Source organism: Dermacentor andersoni, chromosome 1 (genome assembly GCF_023375885.2).
Source record: "Dermacentor andersoni chromosome 1, qqDerAnde1_hic_scaffold, whole genome shotgun sequence".
NCBI lineage: Eukaryota > Metazoa > Arthropoda > Arachnida > Ixodida > Ixodidae > Dermacentor > Dermacentor andersoni.
The window spans coordinates 385,544,683-385,568,158 of NC_092814.1; the positions used below are offsets into that span (position 1 = coordinate 385,544,683).

At 49.1% G+C, this 23,476-nt stretch overlaps 1 non-coding gene across 1 annotated transcript; it reads left to right on the forward strand.

Annotated features, from left to right (window-relative positions):
- The first annotated feature begins 19,142 nt into the window (after nt 1-19,142).
- TRNAM-CAU (transfer RNA methionine (anticodon CAU)) lies at nt 19,143-19,214 on the forward strand. Its single transcript has one exon. It is a non-coding gene; the product is annotated as a tRNA-Met (tRNA).
- Nucleotides 19,215-23,476: the final 4,262 nt, after the last annotated feature.

Consider the following 23,476-nt stretch of genomic DNA (forward strand, 5'->3'; position numbering starts at 1 on the left):
CGAAAAGGAGAGGGGGCCCAGCGCCGTCGCAACGGACGAGCCGCCTGCGAAAACGACTCCCGTGCGGCGTCTTCCCCTTCGGCTACGGCCGAACACTTCGACGGAGCGCAAGACGGCGGAAACGCCGCCTTTGCCGCGCTGAGGACTGCACCGTGACAAGGCACCCAGGAAAAAAGCGCAGTAGTGAGGTGAGCGCCATGCCCCCGGGTTTTCACCGCCTCGCAATGATGTCTATGGATAGGTCATTTCGTGTGGCCACTTTAAACGTACGTGGGCTTGCCTCAAGGAGGAAGCAAAGTCAAGTGTACCGACTAGTTAGCGAACACGACCTGAACATTCTAGCAGTGCAGGAGACGAAAGTCGAGAGCGACGACGAAACCGGGGGCATGGTGCGTCCATTCTTAGCGCGATACTGCGCTATAGTGAGCCATGCTGTGGGAACTTCTTCCGGGTGCGCTTTGTTCATCCGACATAGTCTTGGAGCAAAACTAGAAGCTGTGATGTCATGCCCGTCAGGTCGGCTTATTGTCTGCGATTTTTTATTATCGTCATTGGAATGGCGTGTTATTTGTTTGTACGCGCCGACTGTCGCTGAGCAAAGACGCAGATTTTTCTATCAGCTAAAACAGCATACCCAGTGTAATATGGATGGAAACAACTTTATTCTGAATCCGGCAAATTTGACGACCCGGGCTCAGGTCTCCCATGAGGGGACTTCGAGGCCTTGCCTCGTCGCCGCCTCTCGGGCTTGCTGGACAGCCCACTCTTGTGTCTTGAGGTTGGAGCTGCGCAGAGCGGCGGCCCACTTCGACGCAAGAGCCTCCGGAGCTACTGCCATTATAGCTGATGCAACCCGACACTCCCACAACATGTGTGACAGCGTCGCTCTAGTGTCCTGACATAGTTTGCAAAGAGCAGTCGGGTACTGCGCGGGGAAAATGTGCTGCAATCGCACCGGACTGGGGAATGTTTGTGTTTGCAATTGTCGCCAGATGACTGCCTGGCGTCGTTTCAGCATGGGGTGAGGTGGGGGCAGCAACCGCCTGCCTAGCTGGTAGTGCTTGGTGATGTCACTGTACCTGACCAGGCGTTCTCGCGTGTTTTGAGCCAGCAGTTCCGAACTCGAAGAGGCGGTCTCCGATTCTGCGCGGCGGGTCAGTTCTCGCGCAGAGCGGTGTGCTACCTCGTTCAAGTTAATGAGGCCCTCATCGGTGGGGGTGGCGACGTGCGCTGGAAACCATATGATGGCAGTGTTATCGAAGTGCTGTCGACCAGCTTTCCTTAGAATCTGGAGAGCTTCTGAGGAAATGCGCCCCCGCGCGTAGTTGCGAACTGCGGATTGTGAGTCGCTAAAAACTACCTCGCAGAGGGGGTCGGTAAGCGCAAGCGCAATTGCTACCTCTTCTGCTGTTTCGGGGTATTCCGTTGCGAGACTACACGCGTGCGTAAGCCGGGAGCTAACGTCTACGACTACCGCCGTGAATCGGTGTTCTCGTGTGTATTCTGCGGCGTCTACAAAGCGCGTAGTCCTCTTTCCACCCAAGGAGCGCAGCAGTGCCTTGGCACGGGCCTGGCGTCGGCCCCGATTAAATTCGGGGTGCATGTTTCGAGGTATAGGGGCGACAATCAGCGTGTCGCTGAGGTCAGGTGGAATGACCTGTTTCTGACCGTGTTGGACATGGTAGTTGAAGCCGAGTTTCTGCAGGATGTACCGGCCCGTGGCTGTCAGAGACATGCGTTCGAGTTGAGAGGTTCTTTGCGCATCCACGATTTCCTCAAGTGTGTTGTATACCCCAAGCTGTAGCAGACGAGCAGTGCTTGTGGACTCCGGTAGGCCAAGGGCGATCTTGTAAGTCTTGCGTATAAGGGTGTTGATTTTCTCCCTATCAGTGACATTCCAGTTGTGGAAGGCAGCCACATAAGTGATGTGACTGATTGCGAAAGAGTGTATGAGGCGCATGACACTGTCCTCCTTCATGCCCGTGTGCTTGTTTGTAATGCGTTTGATCAGGCGGGTAGCCGCTGTAACCTTGCCTTCGATTTTGCGGATAGCTTCTATGTTTGACCCGTTGGCTGTTATATGCATGCCTAGGATGCGTATCTTCGGGACTCGGGGAATGCAGGAGCCGTCTTGCGTATAGAGGATTATGTCGTCACATTGGCGCGATTCGGCTGTAGGCTTGGGCCGGCGGCGCGAGCGGTAGACGAGCAGCTCCGATTTCAGTGGAGATAGTCGGAGACCTGTGTCTTGGAGGTAGGTTTCGACTGCAGATACCGCTGCTTGTAAGGTGCATTCTATCTGACCGTCACTGCCCTTGTTGACCCACAGGGTGATGTCATCTGCGTACAAGGCGTGATGGAGGCCATCGATCTCGTCGAGGTAGGCCGGGAGACCCAGCATCACGAGGTTGAAAAGGAGCGGGGATATGACCGATCCTTGAGGAGTGCCGGTGCTTCCTAGTGTATGTTCGTCGGATGTCATGCTGCCGACCGCGAGGGTGACTGTGCGGCGCGAGAGGAAGTCTCTGACGTAGTTGTAGCTTCGCTCACCCAAGTTGAGCTTGTTTATGCGGCTCAGGATTGCTGCGTGTGCTACATTGTCAAATGCCTTTTCCAAATCTAGGCCGAGGATGGCCCGATTGCCACTAGTTGGGTCATTGATAATGTGGTGGTAGAGCTGGAGCATGACGTCTTGAGTGGAGAGGTGTGACCGGAAGCCCACCATAGTGGGTGGGTAGGCTCCAGTGTCCTCGAGGTGGTGGTTGATGCGGGAGAGGAACGCGTGCTCCATCACCTTGCCGACGCAGGATGTGAGGGAAATGGGCCGCAAGTGGTCGAGGCTGGACGGCTTGCCTGGCTTCGGTATCAGGACTGCTTTAGAGCGTTTCCACGCCTCTGGGATGCAACCTGCTCGCCAGCATTTGTTGATGTATGCCGTAAGAGCGGTTATCGAGGCATCATCGAGGTTTCTTAGAGTCTTGTTCGTAACTTTGTCGGGACCAGGTGCTGATTTGCCATTAAGGTCGTGGAGAGCTGCGCGGATCTCTGACTCGTGAAATTCTTCATCGAGTGTCACATTTGTCTCTCCAGTGTAATCTCCGTGTTGCACATCGGGCCGTTGAGGGAAGTACTTGGCTAGCAGGCGTGTCACGAGCTGGTGATCACTCGTGGTAGTCTGTTCCTTGTGCAAAAGGCGTTGCAGGTTTGCTTGCTGAGCAGACTTGCTCTGCGTTTCCCCCAAGAGGTGACGAAGGAGACGCCACGTGCTGCCATTGTGGAGCTGCCCATCGACCGCGTTGCAGATGTCATACCACTGTTGGCGGCTTAAGGTCCGGCAATGTTCTTCCAGCTGGCGATTGATATGTGCGATCTTCTTACGAAGCTTTCGGTTGTGCCTTTGCTTTTTCCATCTTGCGTTTAGTGACGTCTTCGCTTCCCAGAGGTGGGCTAGTCGGCTGTCGATCTTGTCAACCTGGACCTCGGGTGCGAGCGTCTGCGTCGCCTTGTTCATGTCGTCGTTGAGCGTCTCCATCCATGCCTCGATGTCATCGATGTTCTCCTCACCTCTCTGTTCAGCTCGCTGCTTTCGGAATTTGTCCCAGTCCATCCATTTGAATAGCTTAGGAAAAGGGGGTGTACCCGCCTGAGGAATTCGTGTTTCTATGATCATGTGGTCACTACCGAGATCTTCAAAGGTATTGCGCCACATTGCTTGAGGGATGTTACGGACCGCCGTCAGGTCTGGTGTCGTGTCTCGTGCCGTAGACGTGCCCGTGCGGGTCGGCGCCGTGGGATCGGTAATAAGAGTTAATTCGGCATCATGTAGGTCCTGCCACAGGCGTCGACCTTTGGCGGTAGTGTAGCCATAGCCCCAGGCCTCGTTCGGGGCGTTAAAATCTCCCCCCACCAGAAACGGGTTTGCGCCCGCCAAGGCAAGCGCCCCTCGGAACAGAGAGAGGAAACGAGCCCGTGAGTGAGCCGGATTACTATATACGTTGAGGAGAAATACACTGTGGTTGCGTGTTCTACAGGGAAGGAGCTCTACAAGCATGTTTTCCGCATGTGTGCCGCTTACGCTGTGTTCTTGCACTACTGTCCCTTTCCGAATTAAAATTGCAAGTCCGCGATCAACGGGAATCGGCGAGGCATGCGCAGTGTAACCTGGAAGCTTTGGTACGGTACCTACTGTTTCTTGTATCATTATGATGTCGGGTTTGGGTTGCGCGTGTCGGACGTATTGTTGCAGCAGTGGTTGCTTCTTAGTGAAGCCCCGACAGTTCCACTGCCACACCACGAGCTCGTTAGTGGGGCTGGCCATCGTGGTGCTGTACTTGTGCGTTACCTGAAATAGGGCTAGGGTGAATGACTGTAGGGCCCATGCCTGGGCGAAGACCTATGTGAGTCTCAATTTTGTCTATATGAATTTCAACCCTGTCTGTTCGAGCAGTGAGGTTATTGACCGCAACGCCGATGTTACACTGGGAGTCGGGCCTAAACCTGCTTTAGTCCCGACTCCCAGTGTAATAGGCTCCTCATTATTGCCGGTGATTTTAACTGTGTTCTTTCAGCCCTTGATAAAACTAGCGCTCGACCGCATAAGGATGCAGGCACCATTGCCCTAAGCGATATGATAAGGGACGATGGTTTGGAAGACGTGGCTGAATGTCTCGGTGGTGGGAGGACTACGCAGTACACCCACTTGACAGAGTGTATGTGAGCCTTGATTTGATACCCCTTTGTAAGGAGTACCATGTGAGCGCACTTTCATTCAGTGATCACTGTTTGGTCAGTTTTTTAGTAGCAAGCACGAAAGAAAAGAAAAAGGGCTTCGAGTGGCAACTATGGAAATTGAATTCAAAATTACTAAGCGACGAAATGTTTATAGCGGACGTAATGAAGTAAGTTGAAGAAATGAATGCTGTTGGTAACACGACATCTGGGGAAAAATGGGAGAACTTCAAGCAGGCGGTTAAAATCAAGGCTTTAGAGCGTGCGAGCGCTATATGCAGAGAAAAAGGAGCAGAAGAGATACAGATGTGCCGGAATTTAGAAAAATTGATCAGTGAGGAATGTAGGATGCCCGACATGTCCATGGACGATATTCGCGCACTGAAACATAAAATAGAATAGTTCGACATCGAAAGATACCGCGGTGCTTTGGTGCGGGCAAGGGCTGAAAGGCTGATAATGGGAGAAGCACCGTCGAAAAGAGCGTTAGGCTCAGAAAAGTGGCATGCGCGCCGCAATCAGATAGCGGAAATCGAATATTGCGGAAAAGTCAGCGACGCAGCAGAAGATATCGAGCGTGCTTTTTTCGAGCACTACAGTGGGTTATTCACCGACTGCGCAGTCGACATTGATCGTTTTAAAGATGACTTTTTGTCGTTGATGCCAAGGCTAGATGAAAGTACCAAAGAAATGTTAGAGGAACCAATTTCGGAAGAGGAAGTGAAAAGTGCTATTGAAAGTATGCATCCAGGGAAGTCCCCTGGCCCTGACGGTCTAACCTCAGCCTTTTATAAATATTTCAAAGGCGCGATCTCACCAGCCTTAGCGGATGTATACAACGAAGCATTCCAGCTCAAAGTATTACCCCCGTCATTCTCATCTTCCCAAACTGTTCTTATACCCAAGTCAGAAGATCCCGTTGCATTGCGAAGAGTAACTTCTTACCGCCCAATTTTTCTCACTAACGGAGACTATAAGCTAATGATGAAAATCTTAGCAAAGAGGTTACAGACTGTCATTGCAAAGCTTGTGGGGCCGCATCAAACGTGTGGCATTAAAGGTCGAACTATTTTATCAAATATACACGTAGCACGCGGTATCCTCGAATGTTGCGATGCCATGGGTGCACGAGTGGCAATGCTCCAAATTGATCTTGAGAAAGCGTTCGACCGGGTGCCTCATGACATTCTTTTGTGCATTCTAGATCATGTGAATTTGGGTAGAATAATTAGAGAGGGGGTCGCCATGGCGTACCGGGACTGCTGGACGCGGCTCATTGTCAACAAGGTGGTCGGAGCGCGTATCCAAGTTAAGCGTTCGGTGCGTCAGGGTTGCCCTCTCTCGCCGCTGTTGTTTTGCTTGTATATAGAGCCTTTTTGTTTGAGTGTCATGGAGAAGGACTGTGTCCGCGGGTTTAAACTGCACGAGGTTGAGGTCCGCCTGTTGGCTTATGCAGACGATATTGCTGTGTTTTGCACTGATTTGGACAGTATAACACAGGCTGTCAAATGTGTTAAAAGTTTTTGTGCTGTGAGCGGCAGCGCGGTAAACTGGGGTAAGTGCCTGGGATTCTGGCACGGGGATTGGCACGGGGAATGTCGGGCACGGGGAGTGTCTGATTCCTCAGACACGTTTGCCAACATGAGTTTCGTTACGACTCCGGTGAAATACTTGGGTGTTCCCCTTCAGTGCTACAAAGACAGTGACTCGTACTGGAGGAGTGAAGTGGACAAGCTGCGGGACAGAGTAAACAAATGGAATGGCTGGAATTGGTCCATGTTTTCCAGAGCCACAATTTGCAACATATTTTTAATGAGTAAACTTTGGTATATCCTCCAAGTCTTCCATTGCTCAAGGGTAAACATCCAAAAAATTCACCGGGTGTTCGCTGTGTTCGTGTGGGCATCGTCTTGGGAGAGATCAAGTTGCACCAATTTGTTCCTTCGAGTTCGAAATGGAGGACTTGGATTGTCACATTTGTTTTTGAGACAGGTAGTCAATCGTTTTTTTTTCTTCAGGGACGCGAAAAACCCGTTTTTGTACACTGTCTGTCAACTTTGCCCGGGCAAACACTTGCCCGATACGGTTGTCTCAGCGGGCAGTTTGCCAGGGGGTGTTTATGGTTTTCTACGTGAAGTTTTGGTTTCATGCAGGTTTTTGTCAGCGCGTTTTTCACTTCAATATTTGAGTGAAGTCAACCGGAAGAAACTGTACAAGGACCTGTGTGATGTTGTTCTTCCCGTGCCTTTATATCGGTCTCTCTACAGAGCTAGCCATGGGCACAATATTCTAAAGCGCGTTAAGGTGATGCTAGTACCGTCAGGCGCTAAGACGTTCTTTTTTAAATTGCACGCCGGAACGCTGACTGTCAAACCGTGGCTAGCTGAAAGAGGTTTCTTTGTTCCTTGGGGCACTAATTGTACAATTTGCAGGCAGGAGGAGACAATTGAACATGTCTTTCTGCATTGTTGGGATGCTGTTTTCCTCTGGGATGGGCTCCAGCGCACAAACAAAAAAGATTTCCCTCTAGATGCGTATGGGATTCGCTACTTGCAAATAGAAAGTGATGATGGTACCCCATTTGATATGATCATGCTTATGGCCCTGCATAGCATTTGGAAATGTAGAATGGCGGTAAGGCACACCGATCTCGATGCAAGAGTGGCTCGCCAGTATTTTAAAGAAAGCACACGGAACTTTGTACAGGAACAAAAGTTGCTGGAGTGCCTTCCAGAGTGGTTGCCACGTGTGGAATTATTATTGGCGATAAGGGAATTTTAGCACAAGCGCAGCCGCACAAGTTCTGCGGTCGTCTTTAACATATTGTGAGTGTGCCTTTTGATTATTTGGGAATGTGTATTTTTATCCAGGCCAATGACCGGCAAATAAAGAAAAAAAAAAGCAGCAGAGTGGCGCAGCGGAAGCGTGCTGGGCCCCTAACCCAGAGGTCCGCGGATCGAAACCACGCTCTGCTACATGTTTCCTTTATTTTATTTTGCCCCCATTTAACAGGAAGAGCTTATCGGCGCAGTAATTTGATGTCTTATAATTGCAGTCCGAGAAGTGCTCTCTTGTGCTACGCGCGCGTGTTTCTCGCCCTAAAAAAAAAAAAAAGACTACTCTCGTTAATTACAAATATAAACCAATTTACATAGCATGCAGGAGCAGCAGAGTGGCGCAGATTACACTTCCGGCCGTGAAAGCCTACGGACGTCTTTTTCATGTGCTCCAATGGGGCGGTGTTAGCGGCCCAGTTTAGCCGCAGAAACAGGGACGACATGGAAGACAGCCAGGGCTACCAAGTGCTCCTGCCTCATTTGCGAAAAGGTCGTATTGTTTTGAATACACTTTTTTTGCACGGTGACCTACGAGCAAGGCCGTACAGAGTTGAAGACTACCGGGATGTCCTTGGACGTTTGGAACTGCTGCCTGAGGTTGACGCCTTAGGAGCATTTCAGATGAATCATGTGTGGGCTGTTGCGTTAAAGAGCCATGAAAGCATGAAGAAGTTGTTGACTGCGGGGAATATTACTGTGAAAGGCAGAAAATGTCTGGTAGTAGACCCGAACGACCAAGATGTCCGAGTGAAAATCCACTGGGTCCTCCTTAACGTGACGAACGACGACATACGTGTGGCCTTTGAGCCATACGGCGATGTTATGGAAACGACAAAGGAGCGCTGACGTGTCCTTGGTATTTCTGAAAAAGGTACGACAACGCGCGTGCTGAACCTCAAGCTGAAGGCCGGGGTCACGACTGAAGATATTTCATATCAAGTACGTGTCGCTGGAGAGCCTGCTCTCGTAGCTATTCCAGGCATGGCGCCACTTTGCTTGCGCTGCCAGCGTAAAGGGCATATCCGCCGCGACTGCCGGATCCCGCGATGCTCACGGTGCCGACGCTTCGGCCATGACGAAAGCGAGTGCGTGTCCACGTACGCGAATATAACGGGCCACAGAAAGGACGCTGATATATTGGATAATATCATGGACGAGGCTGAAGCTGAAGAAGCAGCTGCCACGGTCACGAAGGAGCAAAAACCTGTGGAAACGCCTCCGGCAGCGGTACAACAACGTGAGCCAGCTGTTGAAACAATAACGTGTGAAAAAAAATCTGGCCGGTGCAAACAGTGACGACGCGCACAACAAAATGAATGGAAAAGGTCATCAAGGGAAATCTTCTAGTGAAGTTATGGTGACCTCGCCAAATGAAACACCGACAGTGCAGTGTCAAACAATGGAAGGTGTTGTACAGGCGTCGGCAAAGCGCATACACAGCGACAGTGTCGGCGAACCGGACCATCTGGGTTGTGCAGGTGGCGGGGGGCCGTCTTTGAAAACGGCGTTCACGAGACGAACGTCGTTAAAGCCAAAACCAAACATTCCTCCTGATCGACGCCCGGTGGATACACCGCCGGAATAAAGGCGGGGATTCGCTTCCCCTTGGTGAGTGAGCAAGATGGGACCGAATAAGCGATGCCGCCTAGACGAAGCTGTCGCGTCCAGCTACCGAACCTCGGTTGAGGAAGCAGGCGACGGGCAGCGAGTTCATTCTGGCCCACCACTGCCACAACTGAGTGAAGACTCCACTGCATCCTTGACTTCTGGGGTAAACACTGCCCGATCCGAGTGCTCTTCACAAATTAAGGACGAAAAACTCGCTCTTCCCATACGTGTTGCCACTTTGAATGTACGGGGATTGGCGACTAAGAAATGGCAAAATCAACTTAATCGACTTTTTCTGGAAAATAACTTGTACATAGTGGCCGTGCAAGAAAGAAAGATAGAAAGTGAGGAGCAGACGGATCGAATGGTGGGGACTTTTCGAAGGCACTTCAATGTTTGTGTTAGCCATGCGATAGGCACCTCTGGTGGTTGTGCAGTTTATATAAGGAACTACGTGGGCATTGAAGGTGAAAAAGTACTTGCGTCAGAGGAGGGACGGTTGCTTGTTGATGACTTTTCGTACTGCGCAAGGCAATGGCGTGTTATCTGTATATATGCGCCAAACATCGATTATGAGTGTGTTGTTTTGTTTGAAGATTTAGAACAATTTTTAAAAAGTGATAAATACTTAATTGCGCTTGGTGATTTTAATTGTGTATGTTCGGCTGAAGATCGAGCCAAGAACACCCCTGTACGAGATAAAAGTTCGCGAGTGCTTGTTTCACTGCTCCAGGAATATTATTTAGAAGACCTCGGTTATTTATTGTTAAGAGGAAGTAGCCCTATCTATACCCATTACCAGCGCGGAAGCTGTGCTAGGCTGGATAGAATCTATGTCACAGTTGACCTTGCAAGAGATTGTGGCCACTATGAAGTGAAACATGTGTCTTCCAGCGAACATAGCCTTGTCATGACTACACTAGGAAGCAACCTCAGAAAAAGACGTTTTAATTGGGCCTTGTGGAAGTTCAACGTGAAACTTTTGCAAGATGAAAAATTTATGGAGTCTGTAACAAAAATGCTTAAACAAATGACATCCAAAGGGCCACATGGGTGGGCAGCTGAGTGGGAAAACTTTATGAACGACGTCAAGATTATTGCGATTGAAAGGGGAACCATTATTAGTCAAAAGCAAAAGTGTAATGAAAAAGAACTCCAGTGTCAACTCGATTTTCTTTTATGTATGGAAAGTGGCAATCCCGGCATGTATATAAAAGCAATTCGCGAAGTGAAAAGCAAACTAGAAGTTATTGCAACCGAAAAGTACAGAGCAGCAGTGATAAGGGCGCGAGCCGAAAAGATATGGTTGGGTGAAACGCCCAACAAGCGAGCGATGTGTGACGAAACAAAATACGCGGCTGACAACGAAATACGACAGATCAACTACCGTAACGAACAGACATCAGACAGGAGTAAAATAGAGCAGGCATTTGTCGAACATTACAGCGAATTATTTGCGAATAAAAAAGGCGATAGAACTGGGCTGAGAACCGAGGTTATTAGTCTAATGCCTAAGCTCGATGAAGAATGTAAGACGCGATTAGAACAACCAATAAGTATAGAGCAAGTGAAAAGTGCCATAAAAGAATTAACTCCATCGAAAACACCTGGGCCGGACGGAATAGGAGCAGCCTTTTACAAAATATTCATTGAAGAAATCAGCCCGATTTTGCATAACGTTATAAGCAAAGCCTATGAGGAAAAACGGTTACCGCCTTCCTTCCGCGCTGCCCATATTATTTTGATACCGAAGACAGATGATCCAAATAGACTGTTATCAGTAGGATCCTATCGCCCCATAACTCTTACAAATGTGGACAATAAGATCTATACCGAAATTTTAGCTAAACATTTGCGAAGCGTTATTATGCTTCTCGTTGGACCGCACCAGACATGTGGAATAAAAGGACGTTCGATATGTACAAATGCGCATGTAGCCCGCAGCGTTCTAGAATGTTGTGATGCCATCTCGGGACGAGTTGCTATGTTACAACTCGATCTCGCCAAGCCTTTCGACCGTGTCGCACACGATGTTCTTTTCTCTGTGCTTGAACATGTCAATATTGGCGAAGTGTTATTAAAAGGTTTAAACATAGCTTATAGTGATTGTACTGTACGCATCATAGTTAACAAGAACCTCACCCAGAATGTTGACGTCCGGTCATCTATAAAACAAGGATGTGCGTTGTCATCGCTGCTTTTCGCTCTTTATCTTGAACCCTTCTGCCTCAGTCTTATTATTAATGAAAAAGTACGTGGTTCCAGGCTTCAGACGCATCATGTGAAAATCCTTGCCTACGCTGATGATGTAGGAATCTTTTGCACTGACCGCAATAGCATAGAAGAAGCCATAACCGTCACCAAAGATTTTTGAAAACAGTCAGGTTCCGCGATAAACTGGGAAAAAAGTGTCTGTTTCTGGCACGGAATATGGGACTTTACACCAGAAAGATTTGCGACCATCACGTGGGCAAGAAATCCTTCTACGTATTTAGGCGTGCCTCTCGAGCAATATAAGCAAACTGCAGATTACTGGGATGACCTGACGCCAAGGGTGAAAGAAAAAGTTGGAGGGTGGCAAGGCCGCGAATTATCGATGTTTGCTAGGGCCAGTGCGTCCAATGTTTTTTGATAGCCAAAGTGTGGTATGCATTGCAGTTTTTGTAAATGTCACGTGTCAACGTGCAGAAAATGCACCGAATATTTGCGGTTTTTATTTGGGGCTCCAATTTGGAGAGAATCAGCCGCACTAATCTGTTTCGCCCAGTGAAAGACGGAGGCCTCAGCCTTTCTCATCTGTTCATCCGACAAATTGTGTCGCGTTTTATGTTCCTGCGGGACACGAGAGCCGCGTTTTTGAGAGCGATGATGCAAATGCGCCTTAAGAATGTATTGCCCGAATTTGTTGTGTCTAGTGCGGCTGCAATCGACTGTGGTGTAAAAGGTTACTTCAGGGAATTAGTCACGTCGTTTAGGATACTTAAAACACGCTTATCATTCGCGTACCTGAGCCTTATACCGAGAAAGAAACTATATAAAGCTTTAATCGATGTAATGATGCCAGTACCATTATACAGATCGCTAAACATTGCAGGCCCAGGGCAAGATGTATTAAAAAGAGTTCGAAAAATGACTGTTAGAGGAGCTGTTAAAACATTCTTTTTCAAATTACACACAAACACACTCCCTGTAAAAACATGGCTCGATGAAAAGGGAATATTTGTACCGAGGACAACAAACTGCCTTTTACGCAAGAAACCAGAAACAATCGAACACACGTTCATTGATTGTTTGGATCCAGTCTTCTTTTGGGATGTTTTGCAACGAACCCTGAAGAAAGAGTTACCGATAACACCACACGGAATTCGATATCTCTCAGTACAGAATGAAAACAGCTTCCCCTATGACATGATCATGATACTGGGGCTACATAGCCTTTGGATCACAAGAATGGGAGTCAGGCACGCAGACCCCAAGGCAAAGTCAGCCAGAGAAAACTTTATAGAAAGCATAACCTACATGCGGGAGGTATATAGCACTTTAACCGAGCCACCAGATTGGATTTGGGTACTTGATGAGTTGGTACGAATGAAAAATTTTTAATTAACCACACTGGTCAAGCAGACCAAGGTAGGTTTTATGTATGTACATGCCTTTTCTAAATAAAAGTTTAAAACAAAAAAAAAGCAGCAGAGTGGCGCAGCGGAAGCGTGCTGGGCCCATAACGCAGAGGTCCGTGGATCGATACCACGCTCTGCTACATGTTTCCTTTATTTTATTTTGCTCCCATTTAACAGGAAGAGCTTATCAGCGCAGTAATTTGGTGTCTTATAGACATAATTGCACTCCGAGAAGTGCTCTCTTGTGCTGCGCGCTCGTGTTTCCCGCCTTAAAAAAAAGGCTACTCTCGTTTATTACAAATATAAACAATTTTACATAGCATGCAGGAGCAGCAGAGTGGCGCAGCGGAAGATTCTACTTCCGGCAGCCGAGCTGTACGGACGTGTGGATCATGGGCTCCGAAGGAGCGGCTTTTGCGGCCACCGGCCGCGGTAACAGGCTTATGGACGATGACGAGGAAGCGAGCTACCAGCTTATTTTGCCACCACTGCCCAAGGGACCTGTCGTGAAAAACACCGTGTTTTTGCATGGCGACGTGCGAGCGAGGCCCTATAGGGTCGAAGACTTCCGAGATGCACTCATCCCGACTGGATTGCTGCAGGAGGTCATGGCCCTTGGAGCCTACCAGATCAATCACGTATGGGCAGTCACCTTCTCGAGTGACGAGGCAACGAAAAGGATGCTGGCGTTGAAAGAGCTCAACGTGAAGGGGCGTCGTTGCGTTATCGTCGACCCTCAAGACCAACAGGTACGCCTCCGCCTTCGTTGGCTGCTTTATTGGGTGGCGGACGAAGATACAAAGGCAGCGCTAGCGGCCTTTGGCAAGGTCGTGGAAGTGACGAGAGAACGATGGCGTGTCAGAGGCGTAGGCGACAAGGACTCAACGTCGCGGACCGTTCTGTTGAAGTTGAAGAGCGGGATGAAAGTCGATGACCTCCCGCACCAAATCCGAGTTGCCGGTGAACTGGCCCTTGTCGTAGCGCCTGGACGGCCGATGCAGTGCCTACGATGCAAGGGTGTCGGACACGTCCGTCGCGAGTGCAAGGTACCGCGTTGCGCTCGGTGTCGCAGCTTTGGACACTCTGAAGATCAGTGTGTGCGCACGTACGCTGCAGCTGTGGGCCACCAGCGAACGAGGTCGTCGCGCAGATGAGGATGGATGCTGCTGAAGCCGAGGACGCTGCCAAGGGGGCTGGTGACAAGGAGAGCGCCAGCAATGCAGAGGCGACATCGAAGGCAGCGAAAGATACAGATGTATTTGTTACCCTCGAAAAGAAAGATGGGACGACAACGGGTCCTGCAGAAGAGCGGGCGAAAAGCAAGGAAAACTGCCTTGTAGTTGATGAAGCCGCATGCGAGACAGAAGGTGGGGATCCGCCCCCAACCAGCGACCCTATGGATACGAGCGGCAACGCTACCTTTAAGAGGCCGCTAGACGCTACTGATGGGAAAACAGCTGCAAAGAACCATGCCGACGGGCCACCTGCAAAGACAACTTTGACGAGAAGGAGCAGCTTCAAGCCCTCTCCAAACATTCATCGGGATAGGAAAGCCGGCGACAAGCCACAGCCGTCCGCGGACCACACCAAACCACCGGACGGTCCCGGAGGCGTCTAGCCGCTGGCTAGACGTTGTGGTGAGCACAGTGCTCCCGGCCTCTGTAACTTTCTCGTATTAGCAATGGCAACCAACCCAACGCTTAGCTTAGGCACGCTAAACGTAAGAGGTCTGGCCGCCAAGCGTAAACAAAGCCAAGTGTACCGGATGATGGTGGACCAAGAGCTCGACGTTCTGGCCGTGCAAGAGACAAAGGTTGAAGGGGAGGAGGAGACCCGGGGCATGGTGCTAAGGTTTACGTCTTTATACTACGCGGTAGTGAGCCATGCTAAAGGTGCGTCGGCGGGTGTTATTTTATTTATTAGGAAACTTCCCGGCTTATCTATCGAAAATTATTTTTCATGCCCTTCAGGCAGGTTAGTGTACGTTGACTTTAATGTTGGTAATGATTCGTGGCGTGTTGTGTGTGTATATGCACCTAATGTTTGTGAAGAGCGCACTCTGTTTTTTTCATCCTTAAGGACGCACATTTGCATGAACAAAAAAGTGATAATTCTGGGAGATTTTAATTGTGTACTCCGAGATCGGGACAGAACAGGCCGAAGAACAAATGACAAAAGCTGCCATGTCCTCGCTGAATTATTAACCGATTTCGACCTAGACGACGCGGCCGACTGTCTGGTTGGAACACGCGAGGTTCATTACACACACTTCCAGGGCAATAGTCACGCGCGTCTAGACAGAATGTACGTGTCACTAGACGTAATACCCCTGTGTAACAGCTACGGTGTCACGCCTCTTTCATTCACTGATCATTGTTTGGTCAAGATGTATGTTGGACGCAAAGCAAAACACCACACTTTCACGTGGGAGTTGTGGAAAATGAATTCCAAATTGTTAACTGACGAGCTTTTTCTAAGCAAAGTACAGGAATATTTGAAAGAAGTGGGAAATAACGTGTTGCGAGTCACCGAAAAGTGGGAAAATTTTAAACAACGAATTAAACTAGCCGCCATCGATCGCTCCTGCAAAATAAAGTACGAAGAAAGAGTTAAAGAGAAAGAACTAAGGGTGGTGTTGGAAAAGTTAACGGCTTTAGAGTGCAGCCAACCGGGCGCATACAAAGACGATTTGCGTAGCATCAAATCGAAATTGGAGATATGCGATGAAGAGCGATATCGGGGAGCGATTATACGCGCAAGGGCAGAGGCTTTGACAGCAGATGAGGCTCCAACTAAACGTGCGCTCGGTCTTGAAAAGAGGCACGCACGGCGTAACCACGTAGATGTACACCCGTGAGCAAAAGTATACAGACCACGGGAGCGCATGCCAAACTGCATCGACGCGCCGTCTACCGACGCGGTGCCTGCGGTCGAGAGGGCCGCTAGAGAAGCGGTGCGCATGCGCGTCCCATCATATCTACTGGCCTGACATGTAGCTTTGCCTGACGTGGCTGTGGTGCTCGTAGATTAAACGTCCACTCGGCGTCGTTTTCTCTGCTCTGTACTCTGTCGCATCTGGGCCGTTGTTTTACGCACCGGCTGCGGCTGGGCTGGCGCGCGCGTCCGGCGCGCTTCGCTTTCCTTCTTTCTTTGGGGGGATTATCGCGCGCCGCACTGCCTTCTCTGACGCCTTTAGATGACTCGCGCAATATGGCTCTCTGCGGCGTTGTATTATCTCGAACTGTTCCAATGTTCTACTTCTTAACGCGACGGCGGACACCGATTGCAAAACCTTGCTTCTACCTGCGGCAGCAAACATTGGAACAGTTCGAGATAATACAACGCCGCAGAAAGCCATTTTGCGCGAGTCATCTAAAGGCGTCAGAGAAGGCAGAGCGGCGCGCGATAATCCCCCCAAAGAAAGAAGGAAAGCGAAGCGCGCCGGACGCGCGTGCCAGCCCAGCCGCAGCCGCTGCGTAAAACAATGGCCCAGATCCGACAGAGTACAGAGCAGAGAAAACGACGCCCAGTGGACGTTTAGTCTACGAGCACCACAGCCACGTCAGGCAAAGCTACATGTCTGGCCAGCAGATATGATGGGACGAGCATGCGCACCGCTGCTCTAGCGGCCCTCTCGACAGCAGGCACCGCGTCGGTAGACGGCGCGTCGATGCAGTTTGGCACGCGCTCCCGTGGTCCGTATACTTTTGCTCATGGGTGTACTTGAAGTACATGATCACGAAATAACCGACTGTGAGGACATAGCGCAAGTGTTTTTCCAGCACTTTCAACAGCTTTTTGCATCGAGTCCTGTTGAAGTAGATGCCTTTAGAGCCACGTTTTTGGGACGCATGCCGCAACTCAACGACGACACGAAGAACAGACTAGAGGCACCGATATCAGCACGTGAAGTGGAAAAGGCAATTGATGATTTAAAAACTGGAAAATCGCCGGGTCCGGATGGCCTTTGCGCCGCTTTTTATAAACAGTTTAAATCAGACTTGTCGCCTCTTCTCGCTGACGTCTTTAACGAAGCGTATGAAGTAAACGCATTGCCATATTCTTTCGGGGAAGCACACACCGTGCTCATCCCTAAGACCGACGAGCCTACGAAACTAAAATATGTAACGTCGTACAGACCAATATCACTTACCAACAATGATTACAAAGTATTCATGAGGATCATCGCTTGCAGGTTACAATCAGTAATGGAAATCATAGTAGGTAGTCACCAAACATGCGGCATCAAGGGACGTACTATTAGCACAAACATACACATAATGAGATCAATTCTGGAATGTTGTGACGCCTTAAGGTCGCGAGTTGCTATTCTCCAACTTGATTTGGAGAAAGCTTTTGACTGTGTTGCTCATGTTATTTTAATTGCCATTCTAAAACATATAAATGTCGGGTCCATAATTACTGACGGGGTGGCCATGGCGTACCGGAACGGAAGCACTAAGCTTATAATTAACAAGTCACTGGGGGCCCCCATCAGCATTCAACGTTCCGTGCGTCAGGGCTGCCCAGCCAGCCCACTCCTGTTCTGTATTTATCTAGAGACTCTGTGTTTGGCAGTGATTGAGAACAAATGTATTCATGGGTTTACAATGCAAGCATCAGAAGTTAAACTTCTGGCCTATGCTGATGACGTAGCCGTGTCTTGCAATGACAAAGAGAGCGTTTTGCAAACGATAAATGTTGTTAAAAAATTTGGCGAAATCACTGGAAGTAGAGTAAACTGGAGCAAGTGCCACGGTATTTGGCATGGGGAGTGGCCTAAGACCCCCGCTATCTTTGCGAATGTCACGTGGTCGACAACGCCAGTAAAATACCTGGGTGTACCACTTGAAGCTTATAAACAGAGCGACGGATACTGGCAGTGCGAGCTTAAAAGGGTTAAAGAGAAGGCTGAGGCGTGGAGAGCCAAACACCTTTCAGTATTTGCCAGGGCTACAGTGTGCAACTTGTTTTTCGTAGCTAAGCTATGGTACGTTATGCAATTCATTTTTTGTAACAGAGCCAATGTACAGAAATTGCACAGAGTTTTTGCCGTGTTTGTGTGGGGTTCTGGATGGGAGAGATGCAGCCGCAACAATCTTTTCAGACGGGTGAAAGATGGAGGGCTAGGGCTGGCCCACCTGTTTGTGAGGCAATTAGTCGGACGGTTCTTTTTCTTCAGGAACAATAATAATTCATTTCTTCAATCGATTTGCAAAGTTAGACTTGCGCATTTGTTACCCGAGTTTATTATAAGCTCTGAAAGTGTACCGGTGGCAGTGTTCGGATTCTATAAGGGAATTGTGCTGAGTGTTCGTTTCCTTGCTGTACGGTTTTCCAAAGAATATTTGTTTACGGTCACAAGAAAAAGGCTGCGCCATGATCTATTGGACAGCCTTTTTCCCTCACCTCGGTACCGAACTTTGTACAGTCGAGGCCCAGGCCAGAATGTTTTCAAACGTGTTAAAAAAATGCAGGTACCGCCTGGTATGAAAACTTTTTTTTTCAAGCTACACACAGCAACACTATCAGTTGCAACGTTTTTAGAAGAAAGGGGCTTTTACATGCCATGGGGCTCAGATTGCTTCATATGCAAACAACCAGAAACAATAGACCATGTTTTTTTACACTGTGGGCGGGGGTTTTCTTTTGGGATGTTCTACAGCGAACAATAAAGAAAGAATTTCCTCTTGATCCACATGGCATAAGGTATCTACCGATAGATGACGAGGACGGAACACCTTTCGATCAGATAATGTTAACTGGCCTCTACTGTATATGGCGAGCCCGCATGGCTGGCTTCTATTGCGATCCCGATGCGAGACCAGCCCGTGTTTTCTTTCGAGAACAAATAACACGTTTTCTTGATGTGCTTGCTACACATGAGTGCCCACCGCCTTGGATGGCCAGGATAGAACCCCTGGCTAATCTTAAAGAATTTTAAACAACGCCAGCTCACATATAACGGGCGGCTTTTACTTATTAATTTTTGTTGACGGATGAGAAGTTCATCTGTCTGTGTATATATGTTCCTTATGTTGTCCTTCCGATGTACTGCTGATTACCGGCAATAAAGAAAAAAAAAAAAAGAGTGGCGCAGCGGAAGCGTGCTGGGCCCATAACCCAGAGGCCCGTGGATCGAAACCATGCTTTGCTACACGTTTCCTTTACCTTATTTTGCTCCCATTTAACAGGAAGAGCTTATCAGCGCAGTAATTTGGTGTCTTATAGACATAATTGCACTCCGAGAAGTGCTCTCTTGTGCTGCGCGCTCGTGTTTACCGCCTTAAAACAAAAGGCTACTCTCGTTTATTACAAACATAAACAATTTTACATAGCATGCAGGAGCAGCAGAGTGGCGCAGCGGAAGCGTGCTGGGCCCATAACCCAGAGGTCCGTGGATCGAAACCACGCTCTGCTACATGTTTCCTTTGTTTTATTGTGCTCCCATTTAACAGGAAGAGCTTATCAGCGCAGTAATTTGGTGTCTTATAGAAATAATTGCACTCCGAGAAGTGCTCTCTTGTGCTGCGCGCTCATGTTTCCCGCCTTAAAAAAAAGGCTACTCTCGTTTATTACAAATATAAACAAATTTACATAGCATGCAAGAGCAGCAGAGTGGCGCAGCGGAAGCGTGCTGTGCCCATAACCCAGAGGTCCGTGGATCGAAACCACGCTTTGCTACACGTTTCCTTTACCTTATTTTGCTCCCATTTAACAGGAAGAGCTTATCAGCGCAGTAATTTGGTGTCTTATAGACATAATTGCACTCCGAGAAGTGCTCTCTTGTGCTGCGCGCTCGTGTTTACCGCCTTAAAACAAAAGGCTACTCTCGTTTATTACAAATATAAACAATTTTACATAGCATGCAGGAGCAGCAGAGTGGCGCAGCGGAAGCGTGCTGTGCCCATAACCCAGAGGTCCGTGGATCGAAACCACGCTTTGCTACACGTTTCCTTTACCTTATTTTGCTCCCATTTAACAGGAAGAGCTTATCAGCGCAGTAATTTGGTGTCTTATAGACATAATTGCACTCCGAGAAGTGCTCTCTTGTGCTGCGCGCTCGTGTTTCCCGCCTTAAAACAAAAGGCTACTCTCGTTTATTACAAATATAAACAAAGTCACATAGCATGCAGGAGCAGCAGAGTGGCGCATTCTACTTCCGGCCACTGAGCGTGACGGACGGCGAATCATGAGCTCCAGTGGAGCGGCGACAGCGGCCTTTGTTGGCCGCGGAAACAGGTGGAACAGCGATGACGACGCAGGCTATCAGATTATTTTGCCTCCGCTGCCAAAGGGGCGCGTCGTGCTAAACACGGTGTTCTTGCACGGCGACGTGCGAGCTAGACCCTACAAAGTAGAAGATTTCCGGGACGCTCTTGGCCCAACAGGATTGCTGCCGGAAGTGCTTGCCCTCGGGGTCTACCAGATTAACCACGTCTGGGCTGTGACTATGAACACCGCGGACGCCACGAAAAGGATGCTGGAAGTCAAGGAGATGAAGGTAAAGGGGCGGCGCTGCATCGTGGTCGACCCTCAGGATCAGCAGGTGCGGCTGCGTCTTCATTGGTTAATACATGGTCTGGCCGATGAAGATGTAAGAACGGCATTGGCGGCTTTCGGTAAAGCCGTACAAGTCACCCGAGAGCGATGGCGCGTTCCGGGTATCAACGACAAGGGGACGACTACCCGGTCCGTCTTGCTCAAGCTCAACAGCGGCGTGAAGGTGGAAGATCTTCCGCACCAAATTAGGATCGCCGCCGGTGAGCTGGCCCTAGTCGTCGTTCCTGGCAGGCCAATGCAGTGCTTGCGCTGTGAAGGCACTGGTCATGTACGACGAGACTGCAAGGTTCCGCGGTGCTCGCAATTCCGTCGGTTTGGACACGCCGAGGACCAGTGCGTACGTACATATGCATCTATGACTGGGCCAGCCGAAGGCAATGACACAGCAAGGTTGGTAATGGACGCGGCCGAGGCCGAAGACGCGGCGAAAGGGGCAGGAGACCAGGCAACCCCATGTGCTGTAGGCGGTGTGCTTGCACCTGATGCGGGCGCAGGGACACCACCGGACAAGGAAAACTCTACGGAAGGTGTGGCAAAAAAGCCAGCAGAAGAGACCATGGAAGAAAGCAAGAGCAGCCTAACGGAAGCTAGCGAGCAAATGAAGACAGCTGAGGACCAGTCGGTGCAGAACGACCCTATGAGCAGCAATGCCGGAGCCTCGGTCAAAGGGCCTCTTGAGAAGGCTGCAGACCACAGCGCAGCGCACCAAGGAAGTGGGGAAGACGCGCCGCCTTCGAAGACGCCAACGGGCAGGCGCAGCAGCTACAAGCCACGACCGAACACCGCTAACGCAGACAAGAAGTCCGAGAAGAAGCCGCCACCGCTCTCCAGTGGTACCGGTCCACCGGGCGGCTCCGGGGGCGTCTAGCTGTGTGCTAGGCGCTAAAGGTAAACACCATGCTCCGGGCCAAATCTTTTCACTAGACCTATAATCATGGCTCCCAACCCGTCGCTTAGATTGGCCACGCTAAACGTTCGAGGTTTGGCCGCCAAGCGAAAGCAGAGCCAAGTGTGTAGGCTGCTGGTGGACTACGACCTTGACGTGTTAGCCGTGCAAGAGACAAAAGTAGATGGTGATGAAAAGACCCGCAGTATGGTTCAGCGCTTTACGCCACGCTACTACGCGGTGGTGAGCCACGCCTCAGGGACGTCGGCGGGCTGTGTGCTGTTTGTTAGAAAATTACCCGGTATAACGGTGCAAGGTTTTTATTGATGTCCATCTGGTAGTTTAGTTTTCCGTGATTTTGCTTTGCATGGAATTGAATGGCGGGTGGTATGTATTTATGCACCAAATGCGTTGGAGGAACGGGCTTTGTTTTTTTCCATGTTAAAAGAGTATATATCTTCTGAAAAGCAGATGGTGCTGTTAGGTGATTTTAATTGTGTTCTCAATGCCCGAGATCGGTCTAATAGAGGTTTAAGGAGCGATATAAGTAGGGTTGTCTTGCACGAGATAATTACTGAATGCGAATTAGCGCATGTGGCGGAATGTATGATAGGGACGCGAGATGTGCGTTTCACGCACTTTCAAGGAAACAGCCATGCGCGCTTAGATCGTATTTACTTGTCGCTTCAAGCAATACCAATGTGTAATAGTTACAGTGTATATCCTATTTCCTTCACTGATCATTGTCTGGTTAAATGTGACTTAGGAAGGAAGAAAAAAGGCGGCAGCTTCTCTTGGGAGCTGTGGAAAATGAATTCAAACTTAACTACTGACGAAAGTTTCGGAGAATATGTATCGGACTGCATCAAAAAAATTCTAATGAGCGACAAGGGTGAGTTAAAAGATCGATGGGAAGTGTTTAAACAGTGCATTAAAATGAACGCCATCGATCGTTCCGTAGCAATAATGCATGAAACAAAAAAGAAAGAGAAGGAACTGCGCATAATCTTGGAAAAGCTGACAGAACTGGAGTGTCAAGAACCGGGAGCATACACAAGCGACGTACGGAATATTAAGCAGAAACTTGAACTGCATGATGAGGAACGCTATCGCGGAGCGATAGTTCGTGCTCGAGCCGAATCCTTTGCGATAGGGGAGGCGCCCACAAAAAGGGCGCTCGGACTGGAAAAATCGCATGCTCGACGTAATCATATTGACGTGATCGAGGTGGGTGGTAACGAAGTTACAGATAATGATAGTATCGCACGTGCGTTTTTTGAACACTACGAAAATCTTTTCGCATTTAGGCAGGTGGACCTAGAACGGTTTAAGACGAACTTCTTGAAAAGAATGCCTCAACTGACTGAAGAAAGAAAAGTTGCATTAGAAACGCCGATAACTGTTTTTGAAGTGGAACGCGCAATTGACAGTTTGAATCCTGGCAAGTCACCGGGCCCTGATGGGCTTTGCGCTCTGTGGTACAAGCGGTTTAAAAAGGAATTGTCAGCAGTACTTGTAGCAATTTTTAACGAAGCGTACGATGGTAAGGCGTTACCGCCATCTTTCGGTCAATCACACACGGTGTTGATTCCGAAGACAGAGGATGTAGATAAGTTGAAAAGTGTAACATCATACAGACCAATAGCACTCACAAATGTAGACTATAAGATACTAATGAAAGTCTTAGCAGCTAGACTTCAGTCGGTTGTTAAAGACATAGTCGGCCCACACCAAACGTGTGGAATTAAGGGTCGCACTATTGCGACGAATGTTCACAAGATGCGCCCAGTTCTTGAATGTTGTGACTCCCTTGAAGCGTGTGTGGCCATACTTCAATTGGATCTGGAGAAGGCATTTGATTGCGTAGCGCATGCTATTTTGTTTGCAGTGTTGGAACACATTAATGTCGGATCCGTCATCACGGACGGTGTAGCTCTGGTGTATCGGAACTGCTCTACCAGACTAATTATTAACAAAGAATTGGGGGCCCCCATTAAAGTGCAGCGTTCCGTGCGTCAAGGCTGTCCCATCAGTCCACTTTTGATTTGTGTATATATTGAAACCTTATGTTTGTCAATAATTGAAAATAATTCTATCCGTGGTTTTCGTTTACAAACTTCAGAGGTAAAACTGCTCGCATATGCCGATGATGTTGCGGTATGTTGTATTGACTACGAAGGCATTGAAGAAACCATTCGAACTGTTAAATTTTTCAGCGACGTTACAGGAAGCCG